This window comes from Heterocephalus glaber, unplaced genomic scaffold, assembly GCF_053883595.1.
Source record: "Heterocephalus glaber isolate CG9 unplaced genomic scaffold, H.glaber_assembly_v1.0 deba00001497, whole genome shotgun sequence".
In the NCBI taxonomy this organism is placed as follows: Eukaryota; Metazoa; Chordata; class Mammalia; order Rodentia; family Bathyergidae; genus Heterocephalus; species Heterocephalus glaber.
In genome coordinates this window covers 17,291,999-17,308,788 of record NW_028258320.1, presented here as the reverse complement: position 1 = coordinate 17,308,788, position 16,790 = coordinate 17,291,999, and the positions used below count along the sequence as shown (strand labels likewise).

At 51.4% G+C, this 16,790-nt stretch overlaps 1 protein-coding gene across 11 annotated transcripts in view; it reads left to right on the top strand.

The window, feature by feature from the left end:
- The window catches only part of Pald1 (phosphatase domain containing paladin 1), an 85,311-nt gene that overhangs the window by 26,723 nt on the left and 41,798 nt on the right, over positions 1-16,790 (top strand). The window contains exon 2 of one of the 11 annotated variants that reach the window (XM_087184734.1): positions 3,311-3,456. The exons of 8 other annotated variants lie outside the window; for them this stretch is intronic. The gene's annotated coding sequence lies outside the window, so the exon portion shown is untranslated. Of the gene's footprint in view, positions 1-3,310; positions 3,503-4,329; positions 4,790-16,790 lie in introns of those variants that run through there. 2 more of the 11 variants (XM_087184732.1, XM_087184736.1) reach the window with 2 other exon arrangements.

Sequence of the window (16,790 nt, the reverse complement as noted above, 5' to 3'; positions counted from 1 at the left end):
CTGTTGCTCTCGGAGTGATCCATTGGACCTCTTCCTGTGCAGGGACAGGGGGAACCTACCACTGTGGACGCCCGTCTGTCTGCTCCTGTGTGCCTGCCATCTGCCCCATCTGCTTGGTGGCCACCCTGTCCCTTCAGTTCCTCAGAGCAGATGGCTCCATGTCGCCCAGCCCCTCCATTTCTCCCTCACTTCAGAAGTGGGTCGGGGTCCTGTCTTTCACCTTCACAGTGGGCCAGGATAAGCCCTTTTCCCCCCTGGTCCTGGGTGCCCGCCCTGGCTTCTGACATCGCCTGCTTTACTGCAGTGGACTCCTAGCAGGTCTGTCTTCTGCCCCGTCCCCTGCCACCTCTTCTAATACTGGGCTCAGGTGACCTTGTCAAAACATAAGTCAGTGTGGAGCACTTCTCTGTCCAAAGCCCCCACTGGCTCCGTCTGCTCAGGGTGGCACCCAGTGTCCTTCTGGCACCTTCCAGGACATCCCCGCCTGATGCCTGTGGATGCCCAACTCAGGCACACAGTGGCCACTTCCTGGCCCCTTCCGCACACCAGGGCCACCCCACCCCAGGGCCTTTGCACAGGTGTCCCCTCTGGCCAGGATGCTCTTCCACCTGTGTGCCCCCCAGCCTCCTGTTTCACATTCTTCCATACTCGCTCCAGGGGGAGGCCTCCCCAGATTCCCTGCCTAAAACTTCACGCCTCTTCCCTGTCTCTTACACGCAGTACAGTTTCCCGATTTATGTAGCTGATTGCTGTTCTCCTGCTGGCACAACCACATCCAGGGCAGGGATTTGCTCTTCACACCACCCCTCGAATAGTGCCTCCCAGAACAGGTGCCCAGAGCACAAGGGCTGCAGGAAGAGGGAATGAGTTAGTCCATTCTGGGGGTGAGGGAATGAGCCTCAGAAAGGTGGACTGGGAGCCAGGCTGGTGGTGCACACTTGTAAATCCAGCACTCTGGGGCTGAGGCAGGAGGATCACAAGTTTAGATCCAGCCTGGGCAACTTAGTAAGACTTATCTCAATAAAAACCAACCAACCAACCAAACAAGGGCTGGGAATGTAACTTAATGCAAAGGACCTGGGTTCAATCTCTAGCAGAAAACAAGTAGGTTGGAGGGAGCTAGGAAGGGCACAAGCCTTTTCTTTTTTTTTTTTTTTTGGTACCGGGAATCGAACTCTGGTCCTTGCGCTTGCGCAGCAGGTGGCAAATCCACTGAGCTAAATCCCCGGCCGCGACAAGCCTTTTCTTTGTAGATCTTTGATTTGTGACTATCTGTGCTAATTACTTTTGTAATAAAAAAAAAATCTGGTAAACAGCAATTTAAAAAGAGTAAAAAAACAAAGTGTAAATAAGAACTAAAAGGTATAATGGATAATGTGAAATTGGAAGAAAAGGGGCAAAGCGGAAGGGGAAGTGGGAGGGGTAGGGGAAAGGAAAAAAGGGAATGGAATTAATATGAGAAAATAAAAAAATGGAAACAAAGTTTTTGTAAATAGGGAGGGATGGAGGGGTTGAATAGGGCAGGGGAAGGGGGAAAAATAAGAACCAAGAGAGATTATGTAAAGGTGCAAATTTCCAGTGACGAATGTCATTATATTATATACCTAAAATGCACTAATAAAAGAAAAAAAAAAGTAAAGAAAGGAAGAAAACACTGGTATTCTGAGGGAGCATGAGAATTTGGACTTGGTCCTTTGACTCCTAGCCGTGTTCCTGCCTCACTACATGTTGCAGCTCCGAACTGTCTCTGTGTGGTCCTCTGGGTAGGAGTTTTTAGCTGTTCCTGTTTTATTTTGCTAACTGAGGTATAATTGACGGGTGACGAGTCAGGCTATAGCTGGATGAATTGTTACAGGTACGTTACCTGCGACCCCCACCAAGGCATAGAACATTTCTGGTGGCTCAGAAGGTTTAGCCCTTTACCCATCCTCTCATCCTGAAAGGCTTCCCAAGGATTACCCCTGCCTGTCCTTGAATTTGTATAAATGGGCTAATGTATGCGAGCAGTTTTGTCTTGGCTTCTTTCATCCCTTATGAACTCTGAGCCACCCTTGTGGCTTCAGGTACTGGTGGCTTGCCCTTTCTGTTGCTGTGTAATATTCCACCACACAGCCATACAGTCTTACACAAAATACTTGGGACCAGAGTGTTTCAGATTTTGGATTTTTAAAAATATTTGCCTACACATGAGGTATCTTGGGGATGGGACACAAGTCTTAGTAGGAAATGCATTTGTTTCATATTCACCTTATATACATAGCCGGAAGGTATTGTTATACAGTGTTGTTTAGTGCACCTGCACTTCAACTAACCCCATCACCTGAGGTCAGGTATGAAATTTTCAATTTGTGGTGTCATTTGCTGCTCACAGAGTTCTGGAATTTGGAGCATTTCGGATTTTGAGTTTTCAGATTAGGATGCTCAATCTGAACCACAGTTCGCTTTGTCTGCTTTGCTGCAGGTGAGCTTTTGTTTCTAGTTTTGGGCGATCAGGAATAAAGCTGCTGTGAACACTTTTATGTCTTGATGGACAGGGACACTCACTCCCAAGGAGACATGCCCTGGAGTGGATCTCTGGGTGATGGTAGAATTCACATTTTATTTTTAAAATTTTTAATTTTTTGGTTTTCTTGAGACAGTGTCTCCCTATGTAGTCTAGGCTGGTCTTGAACTCATAGCGGTCTTCCTGCTTCAACCTCTTGAGCGCTGGGCTCACAGGCGTGCACTGCCATGCCTGGCAGAATCCTCACTTTAACAAGAAGGAAACTGGTGGTTCTGGAGGGACTGAGAGGCAGTGACCTCCTCAGGGCCACAGGGTAACTCATTGTTGCCAGGCTCGGCCCTAGCCTTGCCTGCCCACCCCTCCCTGCAGGCTTAAAGTGTCAGGGGCATCATTCCAGGTCTCATGGCCCTGGATGGCCCCATGCAGCAGCCATCTCCTCACCATTCCATGCCCATCCCTGGTCCCACTGCTAGTGCCCGGATGCAGTTTTCCTTCTGGGGTGGCCGCAGGAGAGATGAGGAGGCACTGTTGTTTGTTGTCATGGGGTGCATTCTGGTGGCATCTTGCCTGTCAGCATGGAGGGGATCAGGAACCCTGACCAGTGTTGCTGGGTACCGGCCTTTTCCCTGCGTGGCCTCCCATAGCCCTCAGACCCCTGTGAAGTCAGGATTGGCATCTGGAACCAATCCCAGGGCCGGCCGTCCCTACCCTGGCCTGGAAGCTGGGCATGGGTCTGTAGGGATGTGGGCACAGGGCCCCAGCAAGGCTGGCAGGGGTGGCCACACAGCCGGATGTCTTTCTTCCCAGGGCTTTCCCTCTGAACAGAGCTACCCGGAGCTGAGGTGGAGGAGACAGATATACAGGAAGAGGAAGAAACAGAAAAACATTTTCTTCCCTTCCCAGCCCTGCGCCCTGGCATGGATCCCTGCTGCTGCTGTGTCCAAGGATCCCAGGTGGTGGAGCCCCCACCCCGCCAGGCACCATGTGGAGAACTGGGAGGTGTGGTGGGCAGGTTGAGGTCTGAGGGCCCTGGTTGGTTTGGGCTGGGGGTAGGCCTGGGATTTGGGGCCACCCAAGATTTTTTTTTTTTGGTACCGGGGATTGAACTTGGGACCTTGTGTTTGCGAGGCAGGCAGCAGAACCACTGAGCTAAATCCCCGGCCCCACCCAACCTTTTTTGAGACAGGCTCTCACTGTGTAGTTCAGGCTGATCTCGAACTGCAATAATCCTCCTGCTTCAGTCTCCCAAGTACTGGGATTATAGGCATGCGTGACCACACCCAGCTCCAAGTTTGAATCTTGGTCAGGAGATGTAGGCCACATCCCAGCCTCTCCGAGGGCCAGATCAGCCATGCTGTGTGGCCCACAGGGTATTTGAAGAAATGACGCAGCAACAAGCATTTGTCCAGCACCTGCCATGGGTGCTCAGAGGGTCCTACAGGGTTGTCTTAGGCTGTTGTCACCATCAGATGTGGTCCTGGTTATTATCTTTTTTTTGCAGTGCTGGGGTTGACCAGGGCCCTGACATGCGAGGCAAGTGCTCTGGCTCTGAGCTACACCCCCAGCTTCGTGGTTGTTGCCTTCTTGTGACAGCCTTGTGGCACAGAAAGGCTGGTGTTTTGGTCAGGGTCACACAGCTGCTGGCCTCCCAAGTACCTTAGCACTTCCTCGGAGGCTCTGTGAAGCGCGCAGCATTTGCCTCTATGCTATGCCTTTGGGCCAAATGCCCTTCCTCTCCCTTTCTGTCTGCCAGATGTTGCTCAGCCTTCCAGGGCCAGCTCTGTTGCTTTTGCTTCCAGGAAGCTTTTCCTCCATTTCTCAGGGCAGTGGGACAGGTGCTGAAGTGCCTGCCTGCTGCCAGCCTCAGTTTCCTCATTTGTTCAGTGGGGACAGTGGTGCTGCGGAGAGAAGGTCTGGCCCGTGTGGAGCTGGCCTGGCCTGGAGAAACTTGGTCCCACAGTGTTGAAAATCCCTCGGTCTGGGGGCGGAAGCGAGGAGTATGGTGTGGAATGAAGTCACTTCCCTGCCCGAGGGTCCGCCGTGTGCCTGGCCTTCCGGGGCAAATCCTGTTTTCTCTCTGGCTGCTGTGTGCCCACGTGCTCCTGGCTCCCCCGACCCCTCCCTCTGGTCACCAGCAGTGGGGGCCCGGATGGAAAGCCGGCCTGTCCTGCTGCCACGCATCTGGCGAGCTGCCTTCCGGTTGACGTGAACCGGCCACCTCTCTCTCCTGCTTCTGCCTTCTGTGGCACAGTGAGGATGGGCTCAGGCCCGAGGAAACTGCCTGAGGTCAGGAACAGAGTCTGGGGACACTGAGGCCCCTGGAGGGGGAGGGGCTCTGTCCAGATCACACTCCTGTGTGGGGAGGACTCTTTGGGCCTGGGGGCTCCCCACGGTCATTTCTGGGGGGAAATTGGGCCTCACAGGCCAGCAGTGTGAGGTGAAGTATTCAGGTTTAATTGCAGTGTTGGCACTTTGTGGGCACTCATTTCTAAAAGGTTCGCTGTTCCTGGCCAAGGCTGTTTTCAAGCTTGAGATCCTCCTGCCTCGGCCTCCTGAGTAGCTGAGATTATAGGCATGTGCCACTGTGCCCAGCTCTTTTAATGAGATGAAACTAAAATACTTTGGTCTTTTTTAGACTAAATATACAGTAGTCATTTTCTTGTATCAGTAAATAAACTGTTGTCACTTTTTTTTTTTTTGGTGGTACTGAGAGTTGAACCCAGGGCCTTTGTACTGAACTACACCCACAGTTCTTTAAAATTTTTTTTCTCTCCAAGTTACTCAGGCTGGGCTTAAACTTTTGTCCTTCTGCCTCAGCCTCCCAGAGTGCTGTTAAGGTGGGAGCCATCCCACCTGGCTTGCTCTGTTCTTCAGAAACTTGAAAGGGAAGTTTCATGGACACATGTAAGTACACAAAGCTTAATGAGTGTGCAAAGTGCACACCCCCTTGGGGGTCTCCCTGTCCAATGGCCTCCAAAGAGCTGAGCCAGTGTGTATCCCACTGGACACTGGGCACTGACCTAGTTCACCTCCAGTAGGAACATAGTCGTCAGCAGGCCGGCACCTCATTGTTTGCAGTTATCAAATAACAAGTTAGGTTGAACGTTTTCCCCAACATTTATTGGCTATTTGTGTCCTGCTTATTATTTGGGTTTTTTTCCTTTCTTCTCTTTCTTCCTATACTGAGGATTGAACCAAGGGCCTGAAGCATACTAAATATATGCTCTATCACTGAGGAATATCCCCAGCCCCGATTGAACTCATGACCTTGCACTTGAGAGGCAGGTACGGTGCCACTGAGCTAAATCCTCGGTCCATCCCCAGCCCTTGTTTGTTTGTCTTTTGATCCATTTTACTCTTTTTAAAATTTATTTATTTAGAGTTGGGTTTTGAAACAGAATCTGGCTGTATAGTTCAAGCTGGCCTTAAATTCACAGTGTAGCTCAGGTTGGCTTTGAACTTGTGATCCTTCCACCTCAGCCTCCTAAGTGGTAGAATTATAGGAGTGTACCACCATAGCCAGCTCCATTTTAGTCTTTCTTTTTTCTTTTTGGTGCTGGAGATTGAACCCAGGGTCTTTACACTGAGCTATATCCTTTTCTACCCCCCACCCTTTTGAGACAGGGTCTTGCTGTGTAGTTCAGACTGGCTTTGAACTCACTGTGTAACCCAGGCTGGCCTCGAACTTGCAGCGATCCTCTTGCCTCAGCCTCCCCGAGTACTCAGATGACAAGCTTGTGCCACAGTGCCACAGTGCCCCACTTGGCCTTTTATTCTTAAGGAGGGCAGTCAGTCTCCACATGTGTGGGTCTCACATTTGTGCCTTCAACCAAAAATATTAGATCAAAGATATTAGAAAAGCAAAATTGCATCCATACTGAACACGTACAGATTTCTTTTTTTGTCATTATTCCCTGAACAATACAATCTAATGACAAGGTCCATAGCACTTACAGTGGATTGGGTATCAGAAGAGATACGGACATGATTTGAAGTATACAGGAAGATGGGTGTAGGTTGCATGCAAATACGACCACGTGTTTTATAAGGGCCTGGAGTCTGGCAACCAAGGAGAAGGTGTCCTGGGAGGGTACTGGGGGACAACGGTACTCATTTTTTTCATTTATCTGAAAAAAGTACACTTTGAAGATGACAAATAATACAAATATGTTAAAAATATTTTTTATCTACTTATCATTTGCTTTTAACTTTGGGGGTCTTATCAGCTCTCTGCAAACACAATCCTCACTTTGAACATACTTACCCCATCATTCTTGCCACTTGTGAAGCAGTTCTTTTTTTAATTTTATTTAAAAAAATTTTTTTTGGTACCAGGGATCGAACTCGGGACCTTGCACTCTTTTTTTTTTTTTTTTTAAAGAAGCCTGTTTTTATTTTTCATTTTTATTTATTTATTTATTTATTTTGGTACCGGGGATCGACTCCAGTCCTTGTGCTTTCGAGGCAGGTGCCAGAACCACTGAGCTAAATCCCCGGCCCAGGTTCTTGATGTTCTCTTTTGTGGGTGTCTTCAGTTTTGCTGGTGTGGCTACCTTGGTGTGCTGAGTTGATTCAAAACTCATGGTCATTTTGATTTGGGGGAAGAGCCAAAAGTTGCCTTGTGCAGATCTGGTGAATAAGGTGGATGAGGATACAAGTTGATGTTTTCGTTTGATGGAAACTGCCATAAATGTTTGGATTGGTTCAGGACATTGAGGCAGCCATGGAAAGATACTGAAGAAAGAGGATGTCCCGAACTGCTTCAGAAAGTAGAAAGAATGATGGGATACGTGTGTTCAAAGGGAGGGGGAGTATTCTGAGCGGTATTCATGGCAATGTGTCTTTTAATGTAATACATTTAAAAAATTTTTATTTTTATTTATTTAAGCATTGTTTTTATCAAGCCTTGTAGACTATTTTTGTTTTTTGTTTTTTTCGTACCAGGGATTGAACTCAGGTCCCTGTGCTTGCACAGCAGCCGGTGAAACGACTGAGCTAAATCCCCGGCCCCCTTGTAGACTATTAATATTTAAGATTGTATCTACTTCTGCACTTTCCATAGAAAGTTCTTTTCTGATCCAAGATTACACAAATATTTACTTGTATTCTTCTCTGGTCTCCATTATAACACATCATCTTTCATTTTTCTTCATTTTCTTTGGGAGCAAGTGCTAGGGGAGAGGCAGGTAGAGGGTAAGAGTGTGCACTCAGGGCTGGGATGTGGCTCAGTGGAAGAACACTTGCCTAGTATGCATGAGGGGTTCAGTTTGATCCCAGCACTCCAACAAACAACCAAGCATGCCCTGGGAAGCTGCCCTGCCTGGCTTTGACCCCCGGTTGGTACCTATTTACTCTCAGGGACATTATCCAGTCTTCTGTATCTCAGTGTCTCTACATGCAAAATGGGCATGAGGCTGGTACACAGAAACCAAAGCTTATTTTGAGGGTGAAATCAGAGCTACTTGTAAACGTGTTAATTTCTTCTACGCTCTTAAAAATCAAGGACCCCCACAAAACTTTAGTTTGAGCTATCTACCTATGTAGACATTTACCACCCTAGGGATTAAAACTGAATCCATGTAAAAACACATTACTTACAAATTCATTTAAAAAATAAAAATTTCAGAAAGGCTGGGAGTGTAGCTTAGTGGTAGAGCACTTGCCTAGCACATGTAAGACTGTGAGTTTGATCCCTAGGATTACAAAAAAAAATAAATAAATAAACAACCCTAAATCAAAAACCCTTGTATGTTGAAATAAATAAAAGTTTTTTACTGGAAAAATCAACTTTACTTTCAAAAACAAACAAAAATCTGGCAGCCTAGGAGTAGCCAGCTGATTCTCCTGATTCTATATCCAGTGTGTTACTTTGTGCCAGTTTGATTCAAGTGTATATAGAAAATCCAACTTCACAGAGGTGTGTGGTTGGAAAAGGGAACAGTGTTTCACTAGCTCGCTGATAGTTTCCTTTCATACTATGTAACTATATAAAACTTTGGCAAGTGATAGATTGATTCTTAGAAGTTAGTTGCAACTTGGAATCTGGAAACAGTAATAATCATCTTACACTTTATTACATTGAAATCCATTGGCGGGGTGCTGTATTTTGAGTGACTGATGTGATTTTGTGACATCAGTATTTTCTCAATGACAGTGCCTACAAAATCACATCAAATAGTCACTTAGAATACAGCACCAGCCTCATTGTGAATCTACTAGGTGTGCTCTCAAATGACAGCTGAGCCCCCTGGACCAAAAAGGCCAGCAGCCAGTTCAGCACTATCATGAACAAGCTCATTTGGTTCCTCCAGACCTGGTCATGTCCCAGGAGCGGTCAAAATGCAGCCGGAACTTCCAGTTTTGTCTCACAGGGTATCCAACAGATGTGACCCTGAGGGCTGGGGGTTTAGGGAGAGGAGTCATTCACACCCTTCACGACACGCGCACATTTTGTCACTCCTAGGCCATGTCTGTGCAGCACATAGTGAGACCAGCCCCATTTGGGCCACTCCCGACTTGGGCAGTTCCCCACTGTGGCTTTTGTATTATCACCTGTCACCTCTGTGAGAATGAACAGCAGTGTTCTGGCATGAGAACTGTGCCTCTGTGGCCCCCTGGAGGAAAGTGTTGGGGACTCCTGAGGCCTTCGGAGTGTGGTACAGCACTATGGGCTTGGATGGTAGAGGCTGGCTTTGTCTTCCCCAGGGGTCCAGCGTGTGTCACCTGCTGCCATTATTACTATTCCTCCTAAAAATCCTGAAAGAAAGAGCTTGCAGTGGGGACTGGAGATGACGGCCATTTGGGGCGAAGAATTCGTCGCTGTGATTTAGAGTGCTAATGTCATTTGGTCCTCAGGAATGAGTGAAGTGCTCAGGGACTTTGTTTTTTTTTTTTGGTACCGGAGATCGAACTTGGGTCCTTGCGCTTGCGCAGCAGGCGGCGAAACCACTGAGCTAAATCCCCGGCCCATCTCAGGGACCTTTTAGATATTCCATTTTTCTTGCCCCTCTGAGTGACAGGGAGGGCATGAACATGACTCAGTGGAAGAGACCCAGGGGTCCCATCCAGTGACTGTCCCCCATGGGCGGGATCTGCTTCTCAGATAGGAGACCCACGGGGTCACCCTCTCCCTTTCTGGTGTCCACAGCCTCTGCTCTCCATGTCACTACTTCCTTATTAGCTGTCTCTGCTGTGTGGGACTCTGGGATCAGCACCCCCCACCCCCCTCGTTTTCTACAAGGCGGTGGCAACATGGTGGCCATTAGTGGAATGCATTGCCACCTGGGCCCTGGGCCTTGTGTTGTTTCCTTTATTCTCACACCCTAGACCTTTACAGAATTGATCCCCCCCCTCCCCCGCCCCGTTCTTCTTTTAAAATCTTCCCAGTGTTTTTCATTCAAGTGGCTACTTTGTGCCAGGCCCCAGGCAGGCCCTAGGGTGCCAGTGAGGCCTGGGGTGTTCCTGAGGTGGGGCCTGGTGGGGAGAGCGAGGCCTCTGGGGCAAGGGTGGGCATGGGTGGGCAGAGGGAAGGGAGGAAGGGCAGATGGGCAGGCAGGAAGCAGAAGAATGTGCGCATGTTCGGGCTGGTGTGTGGCCCACAGACTTCCAGCAGGACAGCAGGCCTGGCAGGACCAGGCGAGAGGTGGCCCAGCCTTGTTGTTCATGCACCCTGCCAAGGCTCTTCAGGAACAAAATTCCTTCTGGCATGGACACCCCCAGGCCTGCCCAGTACCTTCCACCTCTGCTTTAATTAGCTAACTAATGATGTTTTTGGTGCTGGGGATGGGACCCAGGCCACGAGCTAGCTAGGCAAGTGTTCCACCACTGCACTACCCCTCCCATTATTTTAATGGTTATCATTAAGTATTTCAAAAGGTGTTGGTGTTGCAGGGACTGTGAGAAGCCCAAGCTGCTGGAGCTTCCTGCGGGTGGGAATTGGAAAGCCCTAGGCTGCAGAAGGTGCTGGGTGCTGGGGTGCAGCAGGGGCCCCCCGCCTGAAGTCCTTGATGTGAAAATCTGTGTTCCCTGCTCCAACGCTTTGTCCCTGGTCAGCATCTCCCGGCACTGGGAGGCCGTGCCCGGGGAGGCAGCCGGGCAGGGAGGTGGAGGGGACCCAGGGTGGGAGGCGTTCGTCTCTGGCCACCTGGACCTCAGTTTCCTCTTCTGTAAAAGGAGAGGAACAGACTAGACTCAGCTGTGCCTCTGGTTCGTAGACACATGTTGGTGCTCAAGGTTGGGGGCGGGCAGACTCTGTACTGTGAGAGTGTTGTGAGTGTGGTGTGTGTGTGTGTTGGGAGTTAGGGTGTGAGGCTTGAGCAAGTGGCCGGCTGATCTGAGCCCCACCCTGGATACAGACCTGAAAAGCCTTTTTTTTTTGTACTGGGGATTGAACCCAGGGACATTTTACCACTGAGCTATAACCCCCTTCTCCCTCCCCCTTTTTTGAGACAGTGTCTTGCTGAGTTGCGCTTGGCAATCCTCCTGCCTCAGCCTCCTGAGTACTAGCTGGGATTATAGGTATGCCACCCCCACATGAAAGTTTTATGCTGCCAGGTCCCACCTCACTCTACAGAGGGAACCCTGCAGCATGGTGACTTCCTCCACGTTGTTCTAAAGCTGAAGCAGATGTTTCCTGCAGCTGGCCACCTGCACCCTCTCTGAAAGATGGACAGGCCTATTTTTAGCTCCATTGTTCTCTGTCCTAGGCATCTGGCTACCAGGCCGAGCCCTGGATTCAGCATGCTCTCTCCTTCTGCAGTCCCTGCTCTGGGTCTCCTGGTGTCTGCTGGGCAAGCTGGGGGGGCTTCTGGGGCCGATGCACTAGGAAGAGGCGGGGCTACGCTGGATGCAGAGCTCCCAGCCTCGGTGTTCTGCTCCTCCCCAGTGGGACAACAGCCTGTGGCCATGCTGAGTACAGGGCAGCTCCGAGCTGCAGCAAGACAGTGATGGGAGCTCATTCAGCAACGGCACTTGGAGCCTGTGGCTGCTATGGATTTGGGGCCAGAGGAGGTTAAGGTGCAGGGAGATGATAGGCAGCTGCTCTTACCAGACACCAGGCTGGGCAGGGCTGGGGGTACAGGCTGAGCCCAGAAGGGGGGGAGTGTCTGCTGGTGTTGAAGGATGCAGGTGGGGTGCAGGGGGTGCTGACACCCCTCATGTGGAACCCGGAACGCAGGGGTATGGAGACAGGGAGGGAAAGGCCTGGGAGGTCCTTGAGGGCTTGAGTGGCTTTGGCCAGCGGCTCTGGAGCCTCTTTGTCGGGGCTCCTCTGTTCCTAGCTGTTTATTCTTTTTATTTGTTTTGTTTTGAGATAGGGTCTTGCTATGTAGTTCAGGCTGGCCTTGAACTTGTGGTGATCCTCCTGCCTCAGGCTCCTGAGTGCTAGGATTACAGGTATGCAGCTTCACACTGGCCCAAACATTTATTTTGCAGAAAGTATTTGGCTGCCAGCACAATGGAAAACCACTTGTCTTTTCCAACCCGTCACTTTCCATGTGGGAGCAAAGCACGGCCTGAGAGGTCTGGGCTGACCTTGAGGCCTCTCTGAAGGTTGAGGCAGAGGGAAATTCCGCCCCAGCCCCACCCTGGGGTGCCCCACACAGTAGCGATTTGCTTATTAGAGTTTGGGGCCTGTGTGGCCAGTGGGGTGGTGAGGGTGGGAAGGGCTCTTGGATGCTGGGCCGGGGTTTTGGACTGGAGGCTGCAGGGGCAGGAGGGCCACGGATGGCAGCGAGGGGTCGGGGTACTCCCCAGGCTCTGGAAATGCTGCCCCAAGTTCCCCCAAGGTCACCAGTGGGGCGCAGGCCTGGGAGCCGCCAGGAGGGAAGGGGAGGTCTCGGAGACTGCACATCGCTGCTGATCTTAGAGTCCAGATGCTCTTCGCCCCGCTCCCCGAGGTGTCCATCTGGTTCTGTGCTGCACCTTCCTGCTCGCCCCACCTGGTTCCGAAGGCCCCCGAAGACAGAGCACCAGCTCTGTCCTTCAGACAGGGGCTCTTGTGTGCTCTCTCTGCCTTTTTGGAGCAGTGTGGAACGATGTTTAGCTGCTTGGAACTCTCTAGAGCTCTGTAGCTGCCCCAGGGCCCTGGTGACTGGAGATGTGTCTTTTGTATTCTGTGCAACCCCCCACTCCGTCTTTGGATCCTGGAGTTGATCTGCCAGGTCACAGACCCACAGCACAGCCTGACTTTGCCAGCAGAGGAATTGGATGTTCTCCTGCAAGAGGTGGTGCATGCTTGTAATCCCAGTACTTGGGAGGCTGAGGCAGGAGGATCTACATGAGTTCGAGGTCACCTGGGGCTACTTAGTGAGTTCAAGGCCAGTCTGAAGTATATGGCGAGACCCTGTCTCAAAACAAAAAAAGTGTATGTTCTGTTCCGTGGCCATGTGGTATGTGGTCACCAGGGGTTAAACCTAAAAATAACAGAGTGCATTAGTCAGGATTAGATTTGGCTGCAAGTAATAGGAAATGCTAAATTACAGTAGTTTACGCAAGATGGAAGTTTATTTCTGTGTTCTAAGCCTAGGACTTTGCAGATCAGGCCTAGCGTTGTGGCTCTGCTCCACAGTTTCCCTGGGGGACTTGATCTCCACCATTCTTAGGGTGTGGCTGTATGTGCTCATGGTTCAAGATGGCTGCGAAACTTCCATCATCACATCTGTGTTCCAGGCAGCAGGATGAAAGGAGAGAGGAAAAGATCTCATAAGGAAGGATTCTGGGACTTGGCGTGTAACACTGCCCCTTATATCCTGTTAGCTAGAATTCAGGGTTGTGGCCCTGAGCCTGGTTTGCTGAGTGATGATGGTGAGGCATGGGCTTGCTCAGGGCAAGGGGAGCCCCACACCTGGATCTCAGGGGCCAGGGTGGTTATGCAGCCCGGCCCAGTGTACTGTGGGGAACCTAGAGAGGCACAGGCCTGCCGCTGTGGTCCTTGGATTCTTCAGGAGGAGCCAGAGGTACGGATTTTTATTGACGTACTGATCAGAGTGGGAAATGCAGAACTCTAAGGATCAAACAAATGGCCCGAGTGACCCTTCCTGGCCTGCTTCCTCTTTCCAGTGTAGATGTATTCTCTGCGTCCCCAGGGACAGGTCTGGGAGGGATCCATGGGAAACCAGCTTCTCCTAGGACAGCTTAACCAAGAAAAAAATTCTTTTTATTGAGACAGGGTCTCACTAAATTGCTAAGTTGCCCAGGCTGGGGTTGAACACGTGACCCTTCTGCCTCACCCTCCACAGTGCTGGGATGACAGGCATGCCACCACGCCTGGCTAATACAATTGTTTTTAAACTTTATTTTTGATCTATTATTTAACTCCTTGTATTTTTTTTTTTTGGTACCGGGGATCAAACTCGGGACCTTGTGCTTGCAAGGCAGGTGGCGGAACCACTGAGCTAAATCCCCGGCCCTTAACTCCTTGTTTTTATTTAACTTGAGAAACTTCAAACCAACAGACAGGTTGAAACAGTGCAGTGAGCACCTGTCCCCTGACTGTGGCTGACATTCGCTGCTCTCTCTGAACCATGTCAAAGTCACACCATCAGAAGTGCTGCCTCTTCGACCTGTGGCTCCTGATTCAGGTTTTCCCAGTTGTCCTCAGGAGCCCACCATGGCCTTTGCTGGCTCTGGTCCTAGACGCATGGGGACGCAGCTTTGGGTAGTTAGTGCTGACCCACGAGGAGCCACCCTGGACCTACAGGCTGTGCCAGAGAGGTGGCCAGCACCGGCGGGCGACCAGGCCACCATTGCCGCTGTGGAGCTGGGAGTCCCGCCCCCCGGACCCGTCCTGTGCCCGTCACCCTCCCCCAGGGAAGGGTTGTGCCTGCCACCTGCAGGTCCCCCCAGTGGCCCAGCTTCACTCTGACCTGACCCGTTCCCCACTCACCAGGGCTCCTCCACCAGGGCGTCTCTCTTTCCCTCCCTTGTCCCCTCGCTGCTCTAAGCCACCTGGACTGTCACCCCAGGGCATGACAAGGATGACATTGCTTTCCTGCCAGGACTTGGAGCCTGCAGTTCTGCAGGCTGAAACCTGGAATTCAACCCCATTGCTGGCCCCATTTCCAAATGGCCTCCATCTCTCTTTTTGGCTTTTAAACTCTTTGTATTTAGAAAGAATAAACCCATTTCAAAAACATAATTTAGCAAGTAAAGGGTCTCCTTCCATCCCAGCTCCCAGAGGGCTTTAATTTAGTAGTTGTTGTTGTTGTTGTCTCGTTGCTGTTATGTCTTGGTAAGTTGCCCAGGCTGGTCTCAGATTTGCGGTCCTCCTGCTTCAGCCTCCTCAGTAGCTGAGATTATAGGCACATGCCACCACCATGCTTAGCTTAATTTAGTTTTAAACTGATCTCTTCCTAGTTTTAAAGAGGCTGAAAGGTCGAGGTTGGGAAGGGACAGGTCTGGGTGACCCTAGGAGGTGATGGGAATGGGAGGGGCGGCTGACCCCACCTTTACTAAGCTGTGACCTGGCTAGAGCCAGGGAGGGTGGGAGGTGAAGGGACAGAGAGACCTGCCTTGCCCTCTCAGACTTGATTCTTTCCGGCAGCAGGTGCGGGTCCAGCTTCCCCTGCTGAGGAGCAGGTCCATGCCCAGAGGACACTGTGCAGCACAGGGGAGAGGAGGACCCTCCTTTGGCAATGCTCATCCAGACGCTGGGATCTGGAGGCGAGGAGGGTGTGCAGTCCGGAGGGCTTCCTGGAGGAGCTGGGCTTTAGCCCCTGCATTGTGTGGAGCCCAGGCAGGTGGAGAAGGAGGTGCTTCCTGCTTCTCCTCCTGGGAGGAGGGGCCTGGCGTGTGGGAGGGACACAGAGGACCGGCCGGGGCTGGAGGGCCATAGCAAGGGGAGGTGTGGGCGCAGGCCAGGGTGAGGGTCTGCGAGCCACCTCAGTGTGGTGGGAGGAAGCGACGTGATCTGGTGTGGGTTGTCACAGGGCCCTTCCGGCAGCTGCCTGGGGAACGTATTGTGGGGCCAGGAGGGAAGGAGAGTCTGGCTGGGGTGATGCCACTGGTCAGTCCTGGTGGCCTGGTGGCTGGGACTGTGCCGGGCTGAGGGTTGGTGAGAACGGTCTGTTCTGTGGGGCAGGGGACCTGCTCTGTCCCAGAGCGAGCTGGCATCGCCTGGCTGGGTCTTGAGGAAGCCAGGAGCAGACAGCAACCTCCCTCGGTGGGTCCCGGCGAGGCGCAGTGAGGAGAGGGTCACCTTGTGTCCAGTCAGGGCCGCCCTGCCACCTGGTGTGGGCTGAGGTGAGAGCCAGCGGGCTCCTCTGCGCCAGTTACAGGTATGGACCCTGCTCCGTGTCCTGGGCATGGAGGTTCAGGTCTGTAGCAGCCCAGGACTTGGAGAAGGTGGGGAGAGAAGGCAGGGCCAGCCTGGTGTGGCAGGATGGCTGCAGGGAAGGGACGGCTGAGTTTGAGCCGTGGCTGTCTGTGTGTTGGGCTGTCTTGGAGTTGCTTTACACACATTCACATACTTCATCCTCACGTAGTCCAGCAAGGAAGCGCTGTTATGGTCTCCAGTCTGTCATGGGACACTGAGGCTCGGAAGGTTCACCATGCACCCTAGGTTGCATGACTAATGGGCAGTAGAAACGGGATTCAGCCAGTTTTCGGCCAGAGCCATGTGTCGCACAGGGGAGGAACCACTGCGTACCCTGCTAGTCATGGGGACTTTGGAGACTCACCACCCTGCCAGCCCTGCCTCTGCTTGTTAATTGGGGTGACAGTGCCACCGCTGGGGGCTCTTCACACCACCAATAGATGCTTGCTAGGTTGTTACCTGCAGCAAGCTTCGGGTTCAGCCCTGAGGACCTCGAGCTCTCTGAGGGCTGCCCTCGGGGCTGCAGAGGACTTGGGCCCAGAGCAGGGCTGGCCAACAGAAACAGAAGTGAGCCACGGTGCCCCTCATCTTTTTTTCTTTCCCTCCCTTCTTTCTCCTTCCTTCCTTCCTTCCTTCTTTTTTTGGTACTGGGATCAAACTCATGACCTTGCACTTTCAAGGCAGGTGCAGTGCCACTGAGCTAAATCCCCGGTTGGCTTCTCTCTCTCTCTCTCTCTCTCTCTCATCTCCCAACTCAAAGCCACCACTCCTAGCAAAGTGTATGTTTGTTTACATTAGTGAGAAACTGTACAACTCTTCCGAAGTAGCTGTATGATCTTCCAGGGCCCTAGCAATGTATGGGAGTCCCTACTGCCAGTGCTTTAAAAATTGACTGTCTTTAAAAATGGTCCCGAATGTCTTTTACGTCCTTATTTGGTACTTACATGTGTGTTTGAATCTTTTGCCCATCTTTAA